At 43.0% G+C, this 26,809-nt stretch overlaps 1 protein-coding gene across 4 annotated transcripts in view; it reads left to right on the top strand.

The window, feature by feature from the left end:
* Window positions 1–26,809, top strand: part of FGF13 (fibroblast growth factor 13) — a 330,133-nt gene that overhangs the window by 73,286 nt on the left and 230,038 nt on the right. The window contains exon 1 of one of the 4 annotated variants that reach the window (XM_080366116.1): window positions 6–226. The exons of the other annotated variants lie outside the window; for them this stretch is intronic. The gene's annotated coding sequence lies outside the window, so the exon portion shown is untranslated. Of the gene's footprint in view, window positions 1–5; window positions 227–26,809 lie in introns of those variants that run through there. 4 annotated transcript variants of the gene reach the window in all.

The following is a 26,809-nucleotide window of genomic DNA, read 5'->3' on the forward strand; positions in this document are numbered from 1 at the left end:
GGCAGGCGCAGCCGCTCCGATGAACAGCATGTTCCCCGGCCCGACCGCGGACAGCCCGACCTTACCGCGCTGGGGCGGGGGGGGGGGGGGGGGTACCGCTCCGGTGCGAGTCCGTAGCTCGGGGGACCCCGGGCACGGGTGGGGAATCGGTGCCCGGCGTGCGGGGCGCTGCACCGGCACCCCGGCACGGCGCGGGGGGGCCCGGCTCAATGCGGCACCGGCGAAAGTAAGTGCCCCCCCTCCCTGCGCCAGGGGGAGCCGGGCCCCCTGCCGCCGACCGGGCGGGTGCTCGGCGCTGCCGCCGGCCCCGGCCCGGCCCTGGCCCCGGCCGAAGCGTGCCGGGCCGGCGGAGCCATCGCCATGGAGACGCGGAGCCGGGGCCCCGCCGGTGCCGAGAGGCTGGGGGGTGCATGCGGACCCCCCAGCTGGGGCCGGGCACGGGAGGCTGCCCCATCCCGACCGGCCCGCGGGACCGGCGGGGCAGCTGGGGGCACGGAGGGGGCGGGGTACCCGCTCCGGGGGTGATGCCTGGGGGGGTGCAGTGCACGCGGGGGGTCCCTCTGCGGGGGTGCTACCCGGGGGCGGGGTGCCCCGCTGCGGGCTGCCACGCACAGGTGGCTCTGCCCTCCGCCCTGCGGGCCCGCAGCCCCCGCGCAGCTCGCTCTGCGGTGGCACCCGCGCTCGGGGGCTCGGAGCGCATCCGAGCGGTAGCTGGTGCGTGCGCTGGTATCTCTCCAGTAAGTCGTGGCTCTGTGGATTGGTAGGTAAAGCTGTGTATGTCACCCGGCGTACAGCCGTGCGGCAGGCTGGGGCTGCCGGGGCGCCCCGGTGAAGGGTCTGCGCTTGGCCTCCCCGAGAGAGGGGAAAAACCTGCTCCGCGTTTACTAGTTTTATCAGACGTCATGGGCACTTCCCTGTCACTTTTTTTTAGCAGCCTGAGAGGCCAAATCAAAACAAATCATCCTTTCTACTATTTAAAAAAAAACTTTTCGGTTTTTTGATTTTGAAAGTTTGTGTTTAACACTAGATTTTTGAGACTTTGTGTTCTTTTTTCCTCCAACTCTTTCCAGTTGTAACTGTGTTAGTGTTTTCCTCAGGTTATGTTTTTTTTTTTTCACAACATAATCAAATTCACTATTCGGATGCATTGCAAAACCTTACATTTTGTAAATAAATATTTTTTGTCTTTACATTATTTTCTTTGATAGTGAGGGGTTTTGGTTTTTTTTGTTTTGTTTTATGGTGGCCTTATTCACTAAAATGCTCTTTAAATAATTTATTAAGCAATGCAGAACAAAAGACTCCTGCCTTTCTGAGGAATATTTTGCATGATTTAGAACTGTGTTTATAATCTTACACAAAAGGAATTTTCCATACTTGTGTTATATTTGTTTGAAAGCTTGCTTTTTAAATCAAACATATATTCCCTTTTGTGCTATGATTACAAGTTTTAACGACATTAACTTCATGCTTGCAATTGCCTGTGTATAGGTTTTGGGACATATCTGTATTTGAAAACACGGAGACAAAGGCCTTTGTATCTGCTGTTAATGAGTCAATAACGACTGAGATGCACAAGGCTTTGATTCCAGGGGTGACAGTGTAGCAGAAGGTATATATTCGGAGAATCCCAAGAAAAACAGTTGATGCTGATACTCTGCTTCCAGGAGATGCTGGTACGCTCTTGGAGCTTGTATAAAACTTTCTCTGTTATCACAAAGTAATACAGAGGCAGTTTTAGATACAGCAGGAGGAGCTGGTACATGTATGAGGTGGTTCTAGTACTGCTGTATAAAAGTGAGTGATGGTTACTGCTTGTGAAATAGGCTTTTAAAAGGGGTCCAGGGGTGGTGGTAAGGAGGTAGTATTTACCAGTTAATGTGTAGGCTGTGTGGCCTTCTTTACAACCTACAACCTCTTGTGTTGTAGACTGAAATAGGACATTTTTTTTTTCCTCTGAATCACCTGAATTTTCTTTTGGTGATTGCAAGTGTTATTGCCTTTAGAGAGAATGTTTAATTTGCATCTAGCCATAGTAAAAACAGGCTGGTGGTTTTTTGTTTGTTTATACAAAGAAGCAATAATTTGTCTGGAAAATGGGATCCATTTCCTGCACGTTTCTGCAGCCATACTGTGGCACTGGTTATACTCCAGTCCAGACAGAAGCCTGTATGTTTTTGAGTTAGTTACCTGCTCCTTCAAAGAACAATGCAATCAGGTTTCATATGAGAGTATATTATTGTGGTGATATGTTCATGTACCCCACGTCCTGTAAGATATAGGATGTAATTGTAATACCTGCTGTAAATGCAGGTGTCCCAGGGCTATATTTGCATAATAAATGTGGAGTACTTTGTTAGTGAGAACAGTGTCAGCCTTTCTTACTCCTGAAGCTTTCTTATACATGACAGGGTTGTGCTTGAGATGAGACTTTGCTGTATTTCTCCTAAGAACTCGGGGAGGGCCATATTCAGCCCTAATGTAAGGAGCTGCTTTGTGTAAGTTGTTGAATGGCACTTTCTGCAACCAGTATTTGGGGTGGGTCTTTGTAGAGAAACCTGACTTACACAGAACCTTGAAAGGCCATGGATTTCAGTAGGAATCGGCACAGTCCAGTGCAAGTAGCTGTCTTGCAATGGGTATTTTAAGTTAAATTGCCCTCTCCTTAAAGGCTGTGGTGGTATCAGCGGAGTTGCGCAGGTGTAACAGAAGTCCCAAAATCTATTTTTAAAGAAATAGGTTTCCTTCACATCTTTTCTTAAAGAGGAAAGTAACTACTTGCTTCCGAGTTTGTTGGCCCCTCTTGGAAGCTTTGCCTAGAAAACCCGGTGATGATGATTTTCCTCACAATTTTGCTGCTTTTAAACCTGGCTGCAGATGTTTGAGAATTAACTATCCCAATCTAAATAAAGCTTATGGATTAACCTGATGAAGTCAGGGATGTGCACCTTTACTTTCTGCAAAACGCTGCATTAACTGTGAATGTATAAGATATTAGTGTTGATTATTATTTTCTTTTAAACTGTGTGAGTGTTGAGAGAGCTGCAGGATAGCCTAGGTAGCCTCCAAGCTGCTTTACAAATGTAGATCAGCTGTGCTGCTGCTACAGTGGGGTTTATTTGTGGTAGTGAGCAGCTTGTTTCAGAAAGCAAGCTTGTCCCAGCTGTGTTGGTGGTTTCAAGCATGGGGCAGGTTCCTGTGTCTCTTCTCACTTTGTGCTCTCTCGGGGATTTGCAGGAGTACGAGGACCTGGGTAACAACAGCTCAGCATCCTGCAGAGGTAGCTTGATGGTTGGTAACAGCTCTTCCTCAATGGAAGTCAGCTATGTGCTCAAGAAATCCCCCCAGGTACATTCCCACTGGCTGCAGTGCAGTTCCCACCAGCTGGGTACTTCTCCTGCCACGTAGCTGGTGTGCAGAGCGCCGTGTGTGTGGCAAGGCAGGTGACTTTGCCCAGTTCTCCCTCAAAAAACTTTTACTTTGCACTTTGAGAACAGTATATCCAGTGTCCCCAGCAAGCCTTGGGGCTGTATCAACACAACCCATTTTGAATGAAATATTTGTTAACCTTTTATCTGGGGGAGAGGCATGGGGCAGTAGGAGAGTACAGGGCGTTAGAAAGTGAGCCGAGACCTGCTGAAATCCTTGTACTTTGGATCTGGGCCTTAAAGAGCTCGTGCTGTGTGGTATTACAGCCAGACTCTTTCCAGAGGCTGCTTTGCAATTTGTGTGGCTCTTCCAAGCAAAGTCAAAGGATGGAGTAGAGAATCTGAACCTAAATCTGATAAGTTCATCTTCATTTGGTTTTCCTTTTACTAATTAGATTATGTGCTGCTGCCTTCCCCATCGAGGCAGGCGCAGGGGGATCTTTTCCTGTCGCCGTGCTCTTACTGAAAGAAACTTGGGTAGCTTTGCCCAGAAGTCTGATAACCTCAGCTGTAAGCAGTGAGAAAATGCAGAGAACGTTTTTTTTCTCCAGAAAGCAAAATAGGAGGAGTATTTTCGAAGCTGATACACTCTTCTCAGATTAGAAGCTATTGAAATAGTGACAGTAAGGGTGAAGACTTTGGAAGTATAGGTACTATTCTAATTTAGTGACAGCAGAAAACAAAGCACTTAGAGAAAGCACTTGGCAGGAAAAATAGAAGTCAGAATTTTGAGGTATCTATTACTGCTTTTCCTGGCTTTATGGGAATATAGTATAATGCGGCTTATGATTGAAAGGTCTGTAGAAAAGCTGACAGAAATAAAGAAGCTGATCTCTACAGTTATATTTCTATAGTACTGAATCATGAGAAAGTAACTTACTTCAGGGACTGAAGAAGAGCAGTGCAGAGGCAACATGTAAGCTGACCATGTCTTGGTCTGAGTCCACTGAATCAAAATTAGCAGCAAGTGCAGACCCATGTGAGAAGGGGGAAGGGAGTGTGGTGCTGGCACCCTTATCTGCTGCTTGGCCAACTTACGTGGGAGACAGGGCATTTCTTTTGTCTTTCTATCAGAAGTTTGGGTGCCAATTCTTTCGCATCCCAAACGAAAAGCCCCACCAAACTCCAGCAGCAGCTGCAGTTTGACATGAACTCGAGCCTCTGTTCAGGCAGGTGTTTGCCAGCAGTAGATTGGCTCTTATTCGGTCAATTGGTGCTATTGACTTATGCATCAGAACTTGTGTTTTTCATAAACATTTAATGACACTAAAGAATGAGTAGTTAAACTCAATGCTTTTATTTCGTTTGCTTCACACTAGAAATCTCTGTGCCTCCTGTCTGAAATTTGAGATTGCAGATCCACTTTGAATAGATGCCTGCGTCGCCCACTGGAAAGCGACAGCCAAAATCTGAGGCATGACCCACCCCATCCTGGATATTAATGCTGCAGGTTACAATACATACCCAGCTCTTGGCTGAGGTCCTGATCCATTCAAAATTCCTATTGACACCAGTGGGAGTTCTCTGTGTCTGCCTGTGGCATTGCCTCTGATATAGTGGGTGGTTGTTAATGTGCCCATGCTTGGAATATTTACAGTAACTACCTCCTGTTATGACTCATTATCTGTGATTGGTTTTGGTTCCACAAACTACAGCAACTCTTTATAAAAGAAACGTCCTTCCCTCTCAGTCCCAAGGCAGTGGTCCCTGACATCTGTTGGTGAAACACCAGCAATTAAAAAAATGGAAGTGACCTTTGAGATCAAAACGCCAGCACATTCATGCTGATGCTCTGTAATGGTTTTCAGTGTTAGCTGAGGAAATCCACAGTAAGGCAGTATTTTCAGGGACAAGCTCCAAACTCTGCGGTTTGTGATACTGTCGGTTCTCGTATGGCTGCTGTCTGTGGCAAAGGACTTGTGTTGTACAGAAGGTAGTAAAAGATAGCCATCTTCTTTGCTTCTGGAGGAAAAAATAATAGTTGCTTCTTGGCAGATGCCAAATCTCATCTTCAAAGGAAGAACTCCCAGGCAGATGAAGCTTGAGGGATGAGTAGCCGCACAGAGCATTGCAGGGGGCTGCAAAGGGGTGAGTACCAGCATCCACAGCAGATGCATAAGAAAGAATTGGTATGGCTCAGGCTTCTGGCATCTCTGATCTGTGGCCACCCACAATATGCTGGAGACTTGTCATTAAATGTATTTGTGCCATTTACCGTGATTTCCTGCAAGGCATTGGTCTTACCCCTGCACTTTGGGGAATTTCATGCTGCAGTGTAGTCTTGGGTCAAATGAATGTTAATTTTCTTCCTCTGTTCCCCATTGTGTATTATTGCTATAGTGTGTTTAGGGAAAGAGTCAGCTCCAGGGTTATTTGAACCACTTTCTCAGGAGCAAAGATGTGGGAAATCCTGTTCCTCGGTTTCTCCCTGCAAAGAGTGTATCCATGCTTTTATAAAATCATCTGTGAATCTAGATGTGTGGTCGATTCTGTGTACAAACAAACCATTTGTATATCTGGGAGGACAAGCTTTGCATCCTAGATGACCTATAGCTAACTCTTTTCAGTCCAGGATCTTTGTGTTTGTCAGTTAATGTGTATCAGAGAGGAACTGCTTTGTTGATTACTGGGTGCTTTTATAGATTTGGTGGTTTCAGATCTGTTTTGTAGGACTGAATCTTTTGTAGCCACTTGGATCCCTTATAGTGAAGCCTGGCCCTTGGGTCTGTGCTCCCCAAACATTGCTTTTCTTTCCTTGACTATGTTTCTTGGCCCAACAAAATTCCCCACTTTTCCCAAAACATGTCTTGGCCAAGCTTACATGAAAAGACATATGTTAAAAACCAAAATGAAACAGCTAAAGGAGTATGTTATTTACAATAATCCTTTTATGTTTTTGTGTGGTAACTTGAGTAAAAGGTTTCTTTGAATTGTCTGGTTTCTTGCTTAATATTTGTATTGTTTTGCTGAGAGAAACAAAGGCGAAAATAATTTGAATTGCACCCTCAGGCAGGTAACCATTCAGTTCTTTTCATGAAGAGAGTGTATAGTGAGACTGTTCTGCACTTAATTAGTTTTGTGAGAGTGATGTATAAGGCAAGGTCAGTGCTAAAGGAAGAAAGGGCTGGCATGGATTGAACGCTGCTTACGTTGTTTGAATAATTAGAGCATCACACTGAGGTAGGAGGGAGCAGAGGGACTGAAATGAAGTGGGAAGAAGAGGTATTCCTGAAATAGCAACTGAATTGCCATTGGGCTGGTTTGTATCACACACACACCGTTCAAGATTGACTAAATCTGAACTAGTGGTGCTTCATTACCTTTGATGCCGTGGGGGTGATTGTAGCTGAAATGAAGGTGTAGTTGTAGAGATTACTCTGTTCTGTGGCCCAAGTAATCTCTAGATGCTTTTCAGCTGAGGCCTGACATAATTGATAGAAGGCTCTGTTGGTTGCTTTAAGAATAAATTGTTTAACAAAGTGCTTGGTATTTTTGATACATGTGCTTTTAGATACCACCCAATTCAGGATGAATTCCTTTTTGTCTTGGTGGGATCAGATCAAATCTACGCATCGTGTAATCCCCATCTGACCTGGGTGGTCCACAGGCATTTGCTGGCTTTTGTAAAGTGACGGCTTCATCTCTGTTCATCAGTTTTAGACACCAGCATAGGCAATCCAGTAGCATTGCTGTACTGCTCTGGTGGGCTTCTGTCTCCATGTTCGTGTAAGGTTTAACAACAGAGACTGGCAACACAGACGTGGGATTTCATAAACAGTAGTGTTTGTGAGTATTTTTCTTATCTTCTTCCTCCTCCATCCCCTTAAAACATAGTGTGCCAAGAGGGAATGTACTCGTGGTGTGTTGACCTTGGCCAGCTGCCAGGCGCCCACCCAGCCCCTCTTGCTCACCCTCCTCAACAGGAAGGGGGAGAAAATGAGATGGAAAAGCTCATGGGTCGAGATGACAAAAACAGGGGAATCCCTTACTAATGACCGTCACGGGCAAAACAACCTTGCCTTGGGAAAAATTAATTTATTGCCGATTAAAGTAGAGTTGGATGGTGAGAAATAAAGACAAAAAGTCAAATGCCTTCCCCGCTCCCCTTCCTTTTCCCCAGCTTCACTCCTTCACCCCCAGCTCCTGTAGCTGCTCCCCTGCCCCAGCAGCGCAGCAGGGCTGGGGCTCAGGGTCACTCCGTGGGCGCTCGCCCCTGCTGCTCCTTCCTCCTCACGCCGCTCCCTGCCCCGCTTGCGTCCTTCCCGCGAGCTGCAGTCCTCCGGGGTAAACCTGCTCCAGCATGGGCTCACCATGGGCTGCGGCTCCCTCAGGGAATACTCAGCTGCTCTGGCCTGGGGTCTCCGCCTGCTCCCCGGCGGTCTCCCCTGCCCCGCGGCCTGGCGCGCCCCCTCCCCTCCGCCTTCACCGGCCCCGGCGCTCCAAGGGCTGTCCCTCATGCGTCTTCCCCTCATTCCCCCTGTCTCCGAGGTGCTTTCCCAGCGCTCCCAGGGTTGTTCCTCACACGTCTCCCCCTCACTCCTCCCGTCTCCGAGGCACTTCCCTAGAGGCGCCAGCACATGGCTGCGGCCGGGCTGTGGGGAACCGGCTCCAGCCTCCCCGCACAGAGGCCCCGGCCGATGGCACCTGGGCACGACACGGTTGGACTTGCAGGACAACGTGGTGGCTGAAGAGGGCTTTGTGGCTTAGCCTCAACTTCTGATGACGAAGGTAGCTGGCTAATTGCAGTTCTCATTAGAATGGGACAAGTGAAAGGAATTACACAGAAAATTCACTCTTTCTCCTGGCAGAAGGTGGTCTTTCCCGTTGTGTCAGTGATTTCAGCTGGGACTTCAGCTCCTCATGCAGGAGGAGGAGGTGATGGCCCCGAGCTCTCCGCTGCCAGGAGGCTCATGCAGGTTTTATTGACACACTTGGTTTAATTATAGAAGTTTAGGAGTTCTAAACAGTTTTCCCCTGCCCCCCATAGCCTGTGTTTGCAAATCCAGTGGTAATTAGCATTAATCTGGTTTTGTTTGATTTTTCTGTTTGTTTTGTGTATTGAATCCTTGGAGTTTTTCCTTGTCTGTTATAGGTGAGTTTTTCCTCAATTTTTGAAGTATTTCTGATTTTTTTTCTAGATGAAGGGGAAAAGTACATAAAATAGGAAAGATGCAATGGAAAGAAAGTATGAAAGAACCAGAGAGGAAGGCTTGACAGGAGAGGGATGGGGAGGGCAGCTGGGAGAAGGGAGTGTTGCCGAATGAGCTCCAAGTCAACTGCAGCATGTCATTTGCTCATGCCCGGCCTCAAACTCTGTCTTACCTGCCCATCAGACACACAGGGGGAGAGAGAAGTTTCTTCTGATTTTTTTTTTCAGCCATTTCTTCAGGAGTTACCAAAATCACAGAAGGCAGTAGGCACCTTTTTTACTTCCCCGCCCCTCCCCCTTGCATCTCTCAGTAGTTCCCTGGTACTGGCCACAATGTTTGTTCCAGTAGCTCAGACTGGATTGACTTCCACACATTGTCAACGTTCTGTCAAATTGCTTACGTAGAAACTTTTTTTTCTTTGGATTTTACATCTGCTATGAATTTCTATACAGCTATCTTTATGTTCAATAGACACACAAATATCTTATGTTGCTCTTGTATCTCAATCTGCCCAAGCTGTGCTACAGTGCTGTCTTGAAAATGTTAATTTTTTTAATTGTAATTATACACAGTACTCTGAACTGCTGTCACTTATGCTTTGTTCCTCTGAGTGCTGCAAGAGAATAAGAAACTATGATGGAGCCAATTGCCACTGCAAGCCATTGTCACTTCTCATGGGGTGCAGAGCTGGAATACCTGAACCGTGAAAGTCTTTTCTAGTGAAATAAAGATGTGGTGGTATTTTGGGGAGTTGTAGTATTGGTGGGAATCGCAGGCGTATGCATTGCCTGGGGGAGTCATGATTTGTAATTGTTTTGAGACCATCGTGTAGTGCAGGTGATCCCTCCTACCCACCACTGCAGATGTTGAAGTAATAATTCTTCTGACTGCAAATAGGAGGAAGGTCTCTGCAACCATACTGATGTACGATCAGTGCAGGTTTGTCATGTGCTCTGCTTTACGTTTGCTTCTCATCTTGCATACCAGTGACTGAATGTTCAGAGACTGCCAAAAATAGCTGGTTTCAAGTGATTGGGCAAGGAGACCTAGAACAACTTTCATTTGCTGCTCTTCTTTTCTCTTCTTCCCTGTCTGCCCTGTGTTTGCTTTCTGAAGAAAGGATGTTATTTTTTTTTAAATCTATTTTGGTGGAAGTCAATAAAAGGTGGTGAAAGTGAAATGAGTCAAAAGGGATCAAATGGCAAGTCTCTTCTCTGGTCACCTGATGGGAAGGCTACAGCAGCAGAAAGACAGTGAGGCCAGTTCCAGGAGCTCAGAAAAGATTTCTGGGATGAAGCGTGACCTGTTTCTGTTCCACCCCAGTGTCAGGATGCTTCCTGGCTAGGGAAGCAACAAAGCAATGAGTCTAATGCTGGAGTTTGTTATCTGGTCTGTTGAGCTTACAGGCTTGTGTTGCGTGGCCGCTGGAAAAGGGGTTTTGGGGTTGGTTTTTTAGCTGGTTGTTGTTTTGTTTGGTTGTTGGGTTTTTTCCTTTTCAAAATACCAGTGCAGAAACCAGTTTTTAAGTGTTGTTTCTATAATTGTGGCTTTGGGAAAAATTTCTATCATATGGTTTCTAGGATGTTGGGAGTAACAAATTGGTACAAATAATAGCCTTTTCATATAGGGTATCCAAGTAGTAGATGAAGGAAATGAGTGAAAGCTTTGTGGCTATTCATGTAGTAACTCATATATGAGCAGAGAACAGCACAGAAGACAGAAGGAAGGTAAAATTGTACTTTTTCCTAGTAGTGCATTTAAGAACAGTGGATGTTCTTGTTTAGGACACTGAAGTGGCAGCACTGAATACAGAGGAGAGCAGGATTATGCAGAGCTGTGAAAATTGTCAATTCTTTTTCATGGCAGCTTTCAGGGTTTAAACACTTGTATTTGTTCCCTCATTGAGACATAAGCAAAACTTCTTTGAAGCTACTCAGGAAAAAAGCATACCAGAATTATTTTAAGGAAAAAGACCTGTCAGGTTTTCCATCTATGTCCTTGTTCCACCCTTGATCTGAGAAGCCCTCCAGTCAGAACTGGGATGTTTTTGCAAGACTTTTGAGTATGATCAGAAAAAATGGTTAGGCACTTCTGAACAATGTTAGGAATAAATTTTGGAATAAAAGGGTTTGTGGAAAAAAAGGCACAATTTCAACTCAGTGGAGTGGAGGATGGCGAGAAGCTTTGTAGTGAGGCAGGGAGGTTTTGTATATGTGCCTTTTGGACTGGATGTGTCTTGTTTTTATTTCACTGCGCACTGTATGGTGAAGAATGAACTTTCAATTGCTTTGAGATTTGTGGAAGGAATAAGAGATGCCAGAATGGGAGTGCAAGGGGGAGAAAGTGTGATGGAGTGCCAGGAGAAAGCAAATCCTGTGAAACTTTGAACGATAGAAAATTAGCTTTGAAAAGGCTCTGGAGAGCATGAGGAAGCTGAAAAATGTAATGAAAGAGGCGATATTATGGGTGTAATTTATCACTGTTTCTGGGAGCCTGACCATGTATTTTCTTACTGCAGAGTGTGGATTTATGAAGACCAGAAGAGAAGCACTGAGGGTAGCCGAGGCGGGAAGTGATTGGTGGGAAGACTTTCAGTGAAGCCAGGGTCAAGGGAGAGATGAAGTTAGTGATGACACAGAGATGGAGGTAGAGAGGTACAAGAAGGAAAGGGAGCTTCTGAATTTGCTGCAACTCCAGGGCTTTTCATAAGAGGACCAAAGATACAGGTTTATCAATGACTGTTGGCAGGAGCTGGCAAAACCATTAGCATTTGAGCCACTGAAGGTGTTGCAAATACTGAGCATACAAAGAGAAATACCTTTGCATACCAGTTTAACTTGCTGAATTGATTGCCTAAGTAGGTTTTGGGAGTTTTGCAGATTGTCAGAAAAGCAGTCAAATTTTGAAGTGGCAGGAAAGGCTGACTTCTAGTAAAGAGAGACAGTACTTGGCTTACAAATTAAAAAAAAAAAAAAGTTAAGTAGCTGTGTTGGAAATGAGAGACTCAGCTCTGTCAAGTGTAATGGTCTGATTAGTCAGAACTCAAGGATTTAAAAAAACTTCTGTCACCAAGTGTGATTTTTTCACGTCTTCAGTGTACTAAACTGAGGGTATTTTGTGTTGCTCATTAAAATCTGTGTCCTATGTGTACTGGTTCAAACACCCAAGAATGAAGCTATACATTTAAATGAAACCTTCAAATATCTCCCTTCTATGCTTGAGTTTCCCAGAGTTTGCCTGTCTGCTTACCATTAACCCCCCCCCTCCCCCCCAATCTATCCTGGACTTGCACCATATTGAGACAAGTACTACCCTAATAACCAGTCCTCTGAAAGCCCACACATTGCACCAGTGTCAGTGAGCCCCAAAAATGAGGTCTGGAATTATTATTTGATTTTATATTTTTTTTTCTACACGTGGGAAACTCTGTCACAGAAACATAAATACCTTTACTGACGTGTTGAAAGTTAAGTGGTGGTACATGCACATTTCCACTGAATTCAAAGTGTGTGCTTCTACTGGACTTACCTGAATAATTATCAGATATATATTTGGGATTTGGAGGCCAAATCTTGCTTTCACTGATAAAGTAGCTTGAAAGGAAATTTAGGTACTTGTCTTTTCTAATGGTGTCAACGGGGTTAACTTCTGTAGTAGTTTTGAAAGGGAAGAATCCCCAACTGCCATGTCTTTGAGACTCTTAGCAGTAATACTGGGCTGTGGTGAAAGCACACAGGTTTGACAACCTAAAACACTGCAAAAAACCTTGACAATCTGTCCTGCAGGGTGTCAAGCACCTCTACTTTTCATTTACCCAAAAAGTCTTAGCACTCTGGTTTGGGCCCCGTATCAGTGAATGTCACATATTCTTGTCGTGTTATGTTCCTACTGTCACAAATTCTTACATTAAATGTATTTCAGAAGGACCAATTGACTGTGTATGAGGAAGACGGAGTGAGTGGCAAAAGGCTTATAAAAGAAATCAACAAAACGTGGCACACTTCCATGCCTCCCATTCAAACTTGTGTGAATGAGCTGTTTGTCAAAGTAGTACCTCTGTCACTAAGAGGTGAAGATAATGCGTTTCTCTTCTTTCATAAAGTTAAAATTGTTGCTGTTAATTCATCAGCAAATTATTACACTCAATGTGAAACACCCTATTCTTTTATATGTCTTGAGGCACTTTAGCCTCCTCAGTAGGATCTCTAGTTACTGTTTTTATTCCTGCTTTAAACATTTTAAACTATTACTATGCATGGAATGTGTTTGAATAATTCTCCAGGTAAGAGACTTTGATAGCTTATCTGTGTTTATTTGGGTGACACCTTACAAAGAACAGAGCTTGCACCAGTACTGTCTTGTCAGGTTAGGTTGAAACGTGGTTTGTGCTGCTCAGTATCAGTCTTGCTGAGAAATATCCTCAGTGGGAGTGTGATATACTTTGCGTGTTGTGGTGCTGACCACTGTTGTGATGAAGATTTTAAATGTTTGGACTCTTTTTCCATTTTTTTTTTTTTCTTTTTTAGAAATAGTATTTTTGTGTTGAATCAATGTTGTGTTTTAATATAAGCCTGGAGATACGTAGATTAAACTGTATTGAGGCTTGATTCTGCAATATGGGATTCGTATGTGTAGGACAAATTGCCATGATAGTTCCAGCAATTTTAATAGAGACTGAAATATATAAACCAAATGGCTTTGGCTCCTGAAATGTGATCTTGCGAATCAGCAGAAACACCTTTTGGTGGATAAAAGGTAGCAGGATCCTATGTTTAGTTTACCTCTTCAAAGATCACCTGGACGATGCTGCAACTGAAAGTGTGGCATGAAATTTTACAATGTACTTACTATGCTGGATGGTCTTGGAGGCAGCTGCTGCTTCTCCAGTTTCACTGTAATATGGTAGTTTGTGCTTCACAGTTTGGCTTTGGGAATTATGGTGTCAAAAGTGTGTAATTCAGTCTCCTCCATTCACTTAATCTTTATTTCTTCCTTATTTATGTTTTACCTTTATCCACAAATGTAAGGATTATTGAGTCAAAGGCCTTGAAGGATGGTTAATACCTTGATGCATATGGTGGGAATCAAGACTGTGGTGTGATATCACAGTTTTTGACTAATGCCACCACGAAGTATGGAAATGTTGGTTGTATGTACCTTTTCTAATCAGTATTCAGGTTTGTAATATGCTATAGGATGTCTTCGTGTTTTGCTATGTAGAAAGAACAGCTCATGCTTTATAAATTCAAGCTAATACTACTTTGATTAGTGTATGTTTATTGCCAGATAAACAAGATCTTGATGTGGAACGTGACTGTACTTGTAGGCTTAATACCCTGCCTGCACTGATACGAAAAATCAGTGGGCTGCCTGACGATTAGGCCAGCTAACAGGGTGTCTCAGAGCAGCAGGTGCTCTGAAGCTTACAATTGAGCTGTGGGGTGAAACCAGATCTGCCTTTGTTTTGAACTTCTAAGTCTCATAGTGATGAAGCAGGCTGCCCTAGTCTGCCCAGCTTTATTTTCCAAGATGTAATTTCTTTGCTCACTGACTTGAGTGAATCAATTGAAAGTCTGCGTGTGTGTAACAAGGCTTTGACGTAAAGTAATTGATTGGGACATGCAGGCGTATGAGAAAGGCGTGGGGCAGGTTTTAAAGTAGAAGACTAAAACTTCTTGAGCTTCCTTTTGATGTGACATGGTGGTTGCTAAGTTCCCATCTGCTGTAATAACAGGCTTTTTGCTGGGTGCTGTAGTATTAAACACTCTTCTTGTACTCAGGTTAGTGGTTTTTTTTCAGTCTTCCTGTAGGAAACAGGTTGTGTCTTGATCCTTGTCCCTTCATCTGTAAGAGATGTTAAGGGTACACGTGAGGGGAGCTTCCAAGTGCAAAGACTCACAGTTTTCCACCTCTTTCAGTAGGCTAATATGGTTTGCAAAATCATTTCCTATGCCTTGGCTACCTCTGGGAACTAGTTCCTGTTTCAGTTTCTCTGCCACTGTGGGATGCTGTCCATAAGTCGATGTGGGTTGACAAACATGTAAATCCTTCCTGTGCTCTTGTTAAGGCCCTTGTGAATCATAAAGACCCACTTTTGATCAGCCTAAAGCATGGGAGAGTATAGCAAAAAGGGAGTGGGTACCTCGCCAGTCTTTCCTGCAAAGAAAAGTCCCTGTGTTATCCCCAAAATGGGTAATTGGTCCTACCCACAGTGTCTTGACACACAGCTCCCACGGCATGTCTGCTGCTGGGCGGAGGAATGGCTGCTTGTACTGCCAGAGCAAACACATCTGTGTGAGAAGAGGCAAGAAAATCAGCTTCTCTTAAAGACCCAGCCTTCCAGTTCGTCACTCCCATGATATTTTTAGTTGTGTTTCTCACCCTTGTTCTTCCTCCCCAGAAAAGTAATATCTTTGCTCAGGCTGCATGTGAACTATTGGGATACAATGAGTTGTTTGTGATCCTGAATCCAAAGTGATGGTAGGTATTGCTGCAAGCCCTTCTCTGTCAGGCCCAAAGGAAGTGCTGGTGAAAAGCAGCATTGCCAAATTTTATTTTTAGCTTCTGTCTTACGGGGAATTTTTTTGTTGTTTGATCGTTTGGGGCTTTTTTTTTAGATTTGGACTGTTCTGTCAGGGGTGTTCTGAACAGCATCATACTGTATGGGTTTTTTTGTCTGTATTACTTGGTGGTCCAGCCTGGTTGGGTAAGTGCCCTGTGGCTGATGTATCCGTGCTGTTGATGTGACTGGCACGCTGCTCTTGTTGCAAGGTATCTTGTAAAATAAGCACACTGCCTTAGGCAAAATTGCATGTGTTTCTCTAGCCGCTAGCAAATATTGTTGTTGTTGAATTGACTACATCTTGTTGTCCTGGATGAAGCCAGCTGAGGCAATTCTGCAATGGAGATTGCATATAGATATGTAGGGTGTCCTTGGTAGACCCCACAGCCTGATGTGGCACTTAGCAGTCTAGGGGGATATTTCAGTTTGGTGGTAATGTTCCCAGGATGCCTGCTCTGCTTGGTTAGGTGACAGGACTTGCTTTCCATGAAACATCTGTAGTGCTCTGTGCAAGATGCTTCTGTTATGTGCTCATTGAAAACATTTCTCCTGAGAACATTTGGCTTAAAGTGCTTTTTTAAAAAAGATTTTATTGATTGTGTGTTTATCAACCTCTATTTTTTGGCTTCCCTTTAAGTTGTCCTCTTTCTCTCCTAGTTTTATACTTGCTTTGGGCCAGGCTTGCTGTCAGATAGGCAGGAGAAACTGATGCAAATCCTGTGCCCATGGTGTGGACCAAGCTCTTGTCATTGCTTCTGTTACTATTAATGCCTTACTCCATCTCTTCCAGCCCCTTCAGTCATCATACTGACAGATAAATTTGAAACCAACTGCAACTCTGCTCTAGCAGTATTTTGCCTGAGGTGCTAACAATTGACTAAAACTGACTTGGATCATGATTTTAATTGGTTTGATTTTTGCCATTGGCTTTAGGAAAAAAAAGAGCTATTTTAGTCCCTCTTCATCCTTGGTTAATTTTATTAATCCATCTGTGGTTTTAAAAACCTCAAAAAGCCTCAAAGACCTTCAGCATGGAGAGGTAAATGTTACAGAGCGAGGCTTACCCTGAAATGCTGATGTACGGGTGGCATTTGGTTTCTAGTGGGCAACAATATTCCTGTTTGGTCATGCAGAAAATTGCCAATTTGAGGGGACATGACACCTATTGATTACCGTATGAAGTAGTTTTTCATATGAGATTGGAGGCATTTAAATGCCATTTTTTAACTTTTGTTTCAGTTGTACTGCCTGTGATATTTTTCTCCTTGGACTGCTGGTCCTTGCTTTTAGAACCAATTCGGCGCCTGTAACTGCAGAGATGAGTGATGACACGTGTTTGTGCTGTTTTGCTGTGGGACGGCAGTAGTCAGTTTGCTTTAATTTTTAATGCTCTGATTCTTTGGCAAGTACCAGCGGTGTTGAAACTACTCACTCATGCAAAAAATAAATTATACATGCATACAGGTTTGGGGCCTGAAGGCATTTTCACAGGGTGTACCTGCAGGCACACAGCTTAAATTGCTTAGACTTTTTACACATACAGATCTATAGGGTGAAAGGATAGATAACCTTCTCTAAGGGTCTGTGTAGGCTTTCTTCAGTCTGTTACGACCTCCTGCCACCCCAGCTGCAGTTCACTGTTCTCTTGATTGGGCTGATGTAACACATTGTAGATAAATACCAGTGAGAATTGTTTGAATATCAATACAACAGCATCTTGAATCGCAGATACTGAATCAAAAATATGCATGCAGTTTTGTCTTTCTGTCCATGAGGTCCATCTGGGTGCAAACTTTGGCTACGCTATGTTTGATGGCTTGAATGTCCCTATAGTTCTAGGTTGGATTTGTTGAACTGCAGTGGTTTAAGCTCGTATGAGGTGTGATCAATAGCAAAGGCAATTCAGGCACTGGTTAATTTGAAGTTTTATGTCCTTCGTTTCCATGAGACGTACTTGTTCAGTTACATTATCTGCTAATTGTATTTCTGAACAATTTCTTGCAGAGACCTATAACTGTGTCTTCTTGACATGAAAACTGCATTATTCTCTAGGGGAGATAATCAGTTAGTGACTTACTGAGCTCAGCTCTTGCTGTCTGCTGTTGGCCTCTATGGTAAACCCTGAGTTTTAGTGGGCAGAGCAGAACTTTTCTGTATTTTCTGTCCTTTATGAAGGAGGTGCTTACTGAGAGGCTTTTTCTTGCAAATAAATGAATTGCTTGTGATTATTTTTTTTCCCTACCTGAAGTTATTTAAAAACCATAATTCGTCAATAATATTTTTTGTGCTATTTGATAAACACTAAATGGAAATAGCTGTGATCCGTACAGTCCATTATTAGAAGGCTCTTCTGAATCAGAAAACCAAGTCTCTTTTGAAAATGCATTACTTTGAAAAACAAATCCTGCTGGCTGGTGCTGGACTTTGGATTTCAGAGGTTGGGAAGTTTGTGCTTTCCTGGCATGTGAAGAGCATCTTCTCTCACAGACTCATCAGGAGGAGCAGATTGTAGAGTCAGTATGAGTCCTTTTCAGAAGTGGTGATGAGGCCAAGAAAGACTCTTGGCTTCTTGTGATATTGATGGCCTGAAAAGGAGGATGGGAGGCCTTGACTGGCATGGACAGGGCCTGTGATCTGGTACAAAATTCAGCTTTTAAATTATGTTTGACACCACAAAGTGCTGATGACACTGAGGCTCCTGGGGCAACACAGGTGGGACCCACTCCTCCACTAGAAGTTTATTTCTTTTTCCTGCATCAATATATATGAATCTCCCCTTGCCATGCTCCAGGCAGCTGTGACCCAGGTTAAGGGTACTGGGTATTTATGGGACATGTGGGTGAGAATAAAATTGGGGATGAAATTGAATAAAATTCACATCACGAATGTGATGTTCAGGGCAGTTCACAACTCTGTCACTGTGGTGGATGAAATGTTCTGTCAGGGTACTGCTGTGGATATCTGGTGTTTTGGGTGATTTTATTCACCTTCTGAATCACCAGGGGTTTGGTAACTATTGGAGGGAGGATGATGGATGATATTGAATGGTCCTCCATGGCCTCACTTGGTCCAGGTTTGAGCTGGCTCAGCCATCCCCCTTCTAAGGTGGTGTGGCCACTGGCTGGCTGAGGGCTCTGCCTCTGGGGAAGGAGCACCATGTCTGGGTGCTGTTCAGTTCATTTGTTTGGCTTGGAAAGCTTTCATCTTGAATCTTGTGGTTTGTCCTTAATCCAAGTTAATGGGCTTCTTCAAGGAGGAACTCGGTAAATAGTATATAGGGGTTATGGTGAGATGATTTATTAGTCCTCTCTGATCTGAAGTAGTAATAATAAAAAAAAAAAACCCAACCTATGAAGAACTCTACGTGACCTATTAGAAATGACATTTTAAAGATACTTTTCCAAAGCCCAAAAGATTATTGCACGCTATCCCCCCTGCCTGAGAACAACAGGTATAATGTAAATTAAACCCTTCTGATCAGATTTATTTTTCAACCTTTTTATCTTCATAAAGGTGAGGAGCTGGCCAAAATAGGTTTATCATAGTTGACTGTCATCCTTACTTCTAAGTTCCTAGCTTTTCAATTGCTACAGAAATGTAACACCTGTACTTCTGAAGGTTTCTGTGCTGTTATGTTTTTGAAATTGGGGACACACATGTTGCTGTGATCAGGGTACTCTCTACATAGTTACATCCATATGTTGAATGAACAAATACTCTGTGCTCTGCTTTGGAGCAAAAGGGATGGTAGAGTGTATTCCTGCACTTGCCGAGCTACTAGATACTGAGAGTTGTCTTCAAAACCATTAAGTCCTTTTTCAGTGTAATACACATAATGTGTGAAAGCTTTCCTTAACTGAATAGCAGTGATTTAATATTTAATATTTCAGGGGTTTCTTCTCTGCTTCATGTGTATGGGCTCCACTGCAGTGCTTTCACACTGAAAGCAGATCCCCAAAAGACTAGATTTTCCAGGCTGCTTAGCTAAGTAAATTCTTCTCATTAATTATAAGGTCTGTACAACCTGGTGCTTCTCATTTCAGTGGAAAAACTTTTCAATGACCATATGCGTCCTCAAACTGTCTTTATTCCTTATGTTGGTGGTTATGCAAGGAAATCTATCTACCTACCACTCCAACTGTTCATTTGTTGTTTGTGTTTTCGTGTAGCCGCATTGCTATTAAATAGCAAGATACTGATAAAACTTCTCAACAGATCAGGATTAGCTGAACAAAATTTGTAGCTTGAGAACTGAGCAGGCAGGCAATCTTGAAAGCAAAAACATCAGAGGAGAATTGTGCATTTAACTGCTGATATTCAGACAGGCAATGCAGACTCGGGATTATAGTTACTGCTCATCACTGACTTCTTTTTGTGTGTCTTTGTCTCCTGAAAACACTTCTAGGCATCTTTCAAAATAGCATCTCTCTGTCCCTGAATATGTTTAGAAAAAAAGCTCGTTCTTAGCTGCTGAAGAATCTTAGCATGAAATCTTAGTGCTTTTCATTGGACAGGAGAGATTAGTTTAGTATACCTTACAAGGGTACTTATTTTCTTTTCCAATATTATCACATATTCATTATATCCTTTTCTGGGAAACCAGTCTTCCTGTGAGGTTTGTATGATGATCGTGGGGTTTTCTTTTTTTGTCCTCAGGCTTTAGTGATCTAGTGCATTTTGTTTGTCCAAGTTTTTATTTTTCTGTTCCTGGTAAATATGTTCAGGCTAAATCCACAAGTCCTTAGTAATGCCTTCATGATGGAGTTGCTTTGTAAATACACTGTATTTACCTGGTTATTGGATGTTTCCTGCATGTGTATAGTGCTTTTGGATATTAGATGGTTGCAATGAAAACAGAGGGGAAGCAGAGTGGAGATGAACTGCTCCTCAGCAAATGCCTGCAAGTTGTTAAATGACAGTGGTAAGACAGAAAATTGAGAAAGACCAAGAACCTGGAGATGCATAAACTGTTGCCCTTTGATAGGATAACCCCCCCTACACACACAGCTTTTCTTTTTTTTTCTAAAGTACCGTCGTTGTTTTTACAAAATCAACGTTTCTGTGGGTTTTGCTGCTTTATACTGGTGAATTTAGATTTTGAAGAATAATTATGCTGGGAAGGGCCTGCAAATGTACAGGACCTACCTAGGCTTTGGGCATGGGATGCCAAAGTGCCCTCTGTAGAAGGGAGAGGGGACATCTGCAACACACATCAGGATACTCTGCATTTGTGACTCCAGCTGTGAATAGGCTGTCACATCTGCATGGCAAAATGCAGTCCAGTGCACTGCCTCGGGACCTGGAGGCTGCACGTCTGTCAGCTCACTGCCATGTCCTGTGGCTTAGCCCTTCCTCCGACTTGAATATTCCCATTTTGAGAGGAGCTGGCACTTGCCTGCAGCATTCTGCAGTGTGATGTGTGGTGCAGTGCAGATATACCCCTAAAGGTGCCAGGAAAACAAAGCAACACAGGTACTGTTGATTTTATTACAGTAGAGATGCAGTTTAAAATTTCTACTCAAGCAAACCTTCCTACACTGAAATACCAAGTTTTTCAGCAGTGCATCAAACCTGCTGCTCAACAGGGTCTCTGTGTCTGTGATGCTACTTGATAAGGGCACCAGTGGGTTTCTTGTCCTGTGTATCATGTGCTGTCTCTGGTCCTTCCTTCAAACACTCAAGAAAATAGTATAAAAAGAGGCTTTTGGGCAAGTAGCACTTACAGACTGAGACAGGCGTCTGGCACAAGAAAGGAGAGGGAAGTGTTGCCTTGGGGAGGAATGTCTCCAGCCATTCACGGCTTCGTGGATCCCATAGCAGCAATACCCTGACATTAATTTGGAGCTGGCTTTGCAGGCAGGCTGCTGCGCTGTGCATCAACACCAGCTTCCAGGTAGATTTGTGCACCCCAGTTTATCCCAGGATGTTCCTCTGGAATTTGTCAGGGATTTTCACACTGTCCATCTTCAGAGCTCTGTTGAGAGGCTGTGATGGGCGTGAGTGTCCTTGGTAGTCAGGAGGGCTCTAGAGCTGGTGCAGGCTGACCAAATCCAGACTCTTTCCCTGGACTTAATGGAAAGCTTTGGCACCTGGAGCATGGCTGGAAATGTCTGTGCTCTTGTGATCTATTATTTTCTGAGTTTGCTTCCCACTGACCCTTTTCTCTTCCTCAGGTCCTACCTCCTTGCTCCACAGCTGCCAACCTTTCAACCCCCTCGATGCCCTTCTTTCCTCCACCATCCTTTCTCTAAAGTTGCCTGATTAAATAACATAATTAGGTTAATTAAGAGCACTTGTCTCTAACCTGTATTTAACTTGGAGTTTGCTTCTGCTTTGTCAGATCTGGTGAAGGGACTGTGTGCCAAAGATTTGTCCAATCTTTCCTAATAAAATAGTCAAATAAATGACATAGTTCTTTCTGTCCTTAAACCACCATGGCTGTAACAGTGCTGCATTTGTAGACATTAATTTATTTGTCTGACTGTGCACAGAACAAGACCATGACTGATGCAATTACTTGCTTTTTACTTAATTTCTTACAATTATGCTGGTTAATTGGAACTTTTGAGAGAACTTTTAGTTGTTACAGATACACAGGTGCCTCACTATTTGTCCATAGTCCTTCATTATAAGAACTTCAATCGTCAGTCTGTAATGTCTGCATGTTAATTACTCCTTTTGTGAGATGAGGTTGGCAAATGAATCTTCATCAAGCAACTGATGAGTACATCTGTGACTTTGTAATTTAAAAGTAAGGTTAATAAGGCCAGGTCCTGGTGGGAATCAACTGGTGGTCTTTGTTGCAAAGGTAATGAGTCTGGCTTTCCAGTTTGCATGCCTCCCTTTTTAAAGATTGGCTAAATGAGTAACTAAAAGCAGTTGTGAAGGATATTATCCAATCTGTAGATGTTAATTACATCTGTGTAGAATAAACAAATCACACTTCTTTAGAAATACAGGTGTGTACCTTCTGAAACAAAATATTAAGAAGGCTCATTCTCTTTCCAGTGATGATGCTGTGTAGTTATTAAATATGTGCTCCAAATGGAGCTGGTATTTCAGAGTACTGTCTGTAACTGTGATGCTGTCTTCGGGCTTTTGTCAGGCAAATTTTCTGTTCTCTGCTGTTCTGTTACCAATCATGGTTCACTTGAGCAGGCTTGTTTGGCATCTGAGCCTTGTGTTAATTTGTGCACAGATGTGACTGTCCAAGCCAGGGAAAACTGGAGTCACATATGCTCTTGTTCTGGTTTTCCTTCACAGAGGTATTAAAATGGTACCTCTTTCATAGTGGATCCTTCAAAATATTAGTGATTTGTATTCCATAGTGAAAACAAAGCCCAAAACGAAAGCCCAGGGGGGGTTGTGTGAGCTGTGTAACTTGCCTGGCTTCAGGAAACCAGAACTGACCAGTTTGGTGGAGCAGTAGTCATTGAAGTTTGTCTCATTCTAGCTCGTTCTGCTCAGAAGTTGAGCTAAACCTTGGTGCTGAGACCTGCACACAGAGTGTTTCTTGTAGGAGGGGGTGCTTGCCCGTACAAAGAAGACAGTGTATTTCATGGTGGGGTTTGCATTTCATGCCTTGATTTAAGGACACCCCCTGCATTTCTTATGCCCTGCTTATGCATGTTGAAGATCTCAAAGACAGTAGGGAAATGGTGTTTGGATGGTACTTTGGCATCAGAAGGATTAAAAGATTGGCTAGAGCCATCTCTGTGCCCGAGTGGACTGTTGCTGACTCCACTTGTCACCTGTGGCACTAACTTTTAAATATGAGAACTGGACAACCTGGCATGCTGGAATAGAATTTCTGCTAGGTTTTTAGTGCAGTAAATCATATTTTATTGGAATTTATGGCTTTCCTGTTAATTTAAGTTTTAGATACTCATTAACTTTGGAATAAACACTAAACATTACTCTTGCAATTACAAGGCAATATTTGTATATAATTTTAATCAGCTTTAATATAGAATGTTAAGCAGGATTTAAAATGTAAATAGCACACATTTAAATGGTGGCTCTTTACCACCATCTATATAATTATTAATCTGTGTGCCCTACATGTTCCAGATTACATGTGAATTTGTTTTGTGTGCAAAATGAGAAGTAATCAGAGGTAGAAGATGTCTTAAAGGTAATAGAACAAAATCTATTCATTACATTATTATATTCATATTCAGAACCAGGTGGAGACTCTCAGAAATATTTGCCAGAGATGACTTGCTCAAAGACTGAGGGGAGGGGAGAAAGAAAACTGATTGGAATAGTTAGTGTAATAGCTAGTAACATAGTCAAAGTAATGCATATCAGAAAAGTAAAATACTTATTTGTATGTAAAAAGATAAGGATATTTGTATATTTGTAAACTAAAAGATCTAGTGCTCTTATTTGAGTTACCTTGCTGCTGCTCATCACTCCAGCTGTTAGTTGGAGGTCCCATCTTATGCTTGAATGGGTGTGGGTTTGGGAAGGATTGGCTCTGGGGCACTGGCTCCCAATCTGATGTGCGTTCCTGGTGTTTGCACAAGCAGATTCTACTGGACAGCACAGCTTTGTGCAGGGCAGCTCAAGTGTAGCATCCCTGCCTCTCTACAGCAGCCTGGTTTGAAGCCTTTCTGGTGAGCATGGCTGGAGTCAGTTGAGGATATTAGCTCCATCCTCATGTCATCACTGCAGTAGAGCAGTTGCAGAGATGAAAGCTCATGGTGATAAGATAGACTGAGAGCAGTGCCCAGCATGGCCAGTGCTGTCACACCAGGGTGAAGAACCACCAGGGTGTGAGAAAAAGTGAAATGGGTATCTGAAAAGCTTACTGCCCTCTACACTGCCCTTCTGTGCAAAAGCTTGATTTGGCACAGGAACCATCTCTACAGTATGAGTAAAAATACCTGAAGTGAACAGCGTTTAGCCACAAAATGGGTCATGCATCTCTTTGTTTTTTTAACGTTTTAAAATTGAAAGGGGGAAGGATCTTTTGGTTGGGTCCATATCCTTAAAAAAACTAGTTATACACTTCACTGAGTGACCAAGTGACTTTGCTGTAATGTTATGTAAAAGCAACACAAGTTTTTAGTGGAGTATATACAGCCGTATTTTACTTTGCATTGAGAAGTATGTAAGGTTAATAGTTGAGATAGTTTTCATATATGCACATGGATTATTAGATGCTGGTACTTAGCATAATTATGAAGCTTAGCAGGCAGTTCTTGTGAAGCTGTTTTGACAAAGCTGTAGGTAGAGGGCTTGAAGATGGGGTGCTGAAATACATGCATTAAAAGGGAAAATACTTTTGATATGATCAGTACCTTGTTGGAAAGCATTCAAGTGCCAGATGCTATGCTCACCTGACTTTGCAATGGTAGTGTCTTTTAAGTTGGTGGATTGGGACATAAAGAAAGATTTCCAGGAAGCCTGTTTGGCACAATAAAAGAACAAGCAGGGGCAAACCTATTGGCAAATGTTCACCAGCGGAAATGTCTGAGCAATAGCTTTTGTTAGGAAAATGCTGTATTTTACAGCTCTTCATCCAAAGTGCAGGGGTCTGTGGTTGGTGATGGGTATCTGCAGTCATTTTCCAAGATGCAAAAATATCTATGAAGTTGAATTGTTTGGATTTATCAAAACAATACGAAATACAAGAAAATGATGCAGGTGTATCCAAGTAGCACTCTGCCCTCATAGTTGAGAGTGTGTCTCCCTTGTTAGCTTGCACTGCTGAACATTCACCATAGCAGCAATTCTTAGCAAATGCAAGGCGAAGTATAAGTCCTTAGGCTTTTAGTTTTGTAGTTATAACAAATTATATTCAACCCCTACATTTGTTGAAAATATGACATCCTAGTTTGGTTTCTTAAGGACAGCATGGTGCGTGAGCACATGGTCTGTCAAATGTTTTCATCCACATAAAACTTGAACTGAGCAGTCAGTGGGACTTTCTATAAATTTTTTTAGAAACTGTATGTTTGAAAGCACTGTTGTGTAGATTAGAAGGCCCCAAACTAGCACCTTCAGTGAGAGGGAGGGGGATTGCACCTCATCTCTTGCATCCAGAGAGCTGGTGAGCTGCCTGATGCAATTGTGTCCTTGAATCAGCACTACACATGTCCAGCAGATGGGCCAGAAACTGGGGGAAAGTGGGAAAATATTGTAGGGTAGAATGTGTATGGACACTGCAGACCCTTGTAGGGGAAAGGTGCTGGGGGGAAAAAAGTGACCAGTCGACAAAAATATAGTCATCACTTCTACTGTGTACAGAGCGATTTGTTTGGTAGCTGTGCTATTAAGCATTGTTAATCTAGATAAATGCTCTAATCCCATTTAAGTCCATTGCAAAGCTCCTGTGCTGACTTTAATGAGACTAGAGCTTGTTTCATCACTAGTTCAGAATTTTTTTCTTGAAGCATGTGCATGTGGGGAGAGAGCGGGGAATTAAAGGGAAGTGTGTTTTGAATTGGAAAGCAAATTTGCAAACACTTTTGTCTAAGAGGAGGAACAGTCTTACCTTTGGTAGTGAGGAACAGGAATATTTGCCCACTTGCTTTGCCTGTACCTTTTATGCTTCACCTGTATCTCAGCTGAGAAAGAACTTGAACAGGGTTGTTTTCCAGATTCTTCAGGAACTGGATATTGAATGCAGTGTGCACCATTACATTGGAAGGAGGGTGTCTTTGTGTTAGATGTGCTAGGGCTTATTTCTGTCTTTTACGAGCACTGGTATGTGCCTCCAAAATCATGAGTGGTGGATGGTGACTTCAGAGTTTTAGCTTTTTGTGCCAGAAGGAGTTTCTAGAAGCCATTTTTTTGCTTTAAAAAACATCTAACTTTTCTGTAACAGGAGAGAGGCTGCATAAATCATCGCATTTGATGGAGTTGGGTTCATCTCTGGAGTGGTAAGACAGATGTTCCAGTGAGGATTTAGAAAGTAATTCTCAAGGGCAAAATATTTCTTTGTGGACATAACCCATCCTTCCTTTTACCTTAGATTACAGCTGCTGAAAACTGTATGCTACATATATAATCAGTAAATTACTCAGGTCTGTGTCTGTTGAGGATCAAAGCATTTTGCATCTTCTGTTATGGCTGTGAGTGTAGCCAGTTTGTGAAATGGATGGGCAAATGATTAGATTCCCAGGGTGTCTTCCATGCTTGGCAGGGGTTCAGGGGAGAAAATATCTTTGGTGTCTTGAAGGAGTAAAGCAGAATATTGAATTCTGGTTGTTGGTAGCAATTGTTATATTGTCCACTATTCAGTAGTCACTCTGATGGAAATGAATGATTTTTGGTCTTGACCTTTGGCTGACTGAGGTTGCATTTGTGTAGCAGTGATTTCAAACACTAAGCTGGACATCAGCAGTACTGTAATGCTGGAGCCAGCTCTGTGAGATGAGTGCATCTTCCTAGATACTGAGCACTCCCTGCTCGAAATTAAGTTAAGGATTGGACTTGAAAAGATTATATGTGCACAGAGCAAGAAGCAGCCACATTAATTGACTGATTTGCTTTGTTTAATTTTTAATTTAGTGAGAATGCTGAAGTGATGACTCAGCCATGCTAAGATGTAATCTGGAAATACCAGATATAGGATGAGTAGTCCTTTCTAATACAGTCTGATCTGAATATTAGATTTATTTCATAATTGATTTCCTCTGCAGGAAGAGCTACTTGTGTCC

Source organism: Falco punctatus (assembly GCF_963210335.1).
Source record: "Falco punctatus genome assembly, chromosome: 15".
In the NCBI taxonomy this organism is placed as follows: Eukaryota; Metazoa; Chordata; class Aves; order Falconiformes; family Falconidae; genus Falco; species Falco punctatus.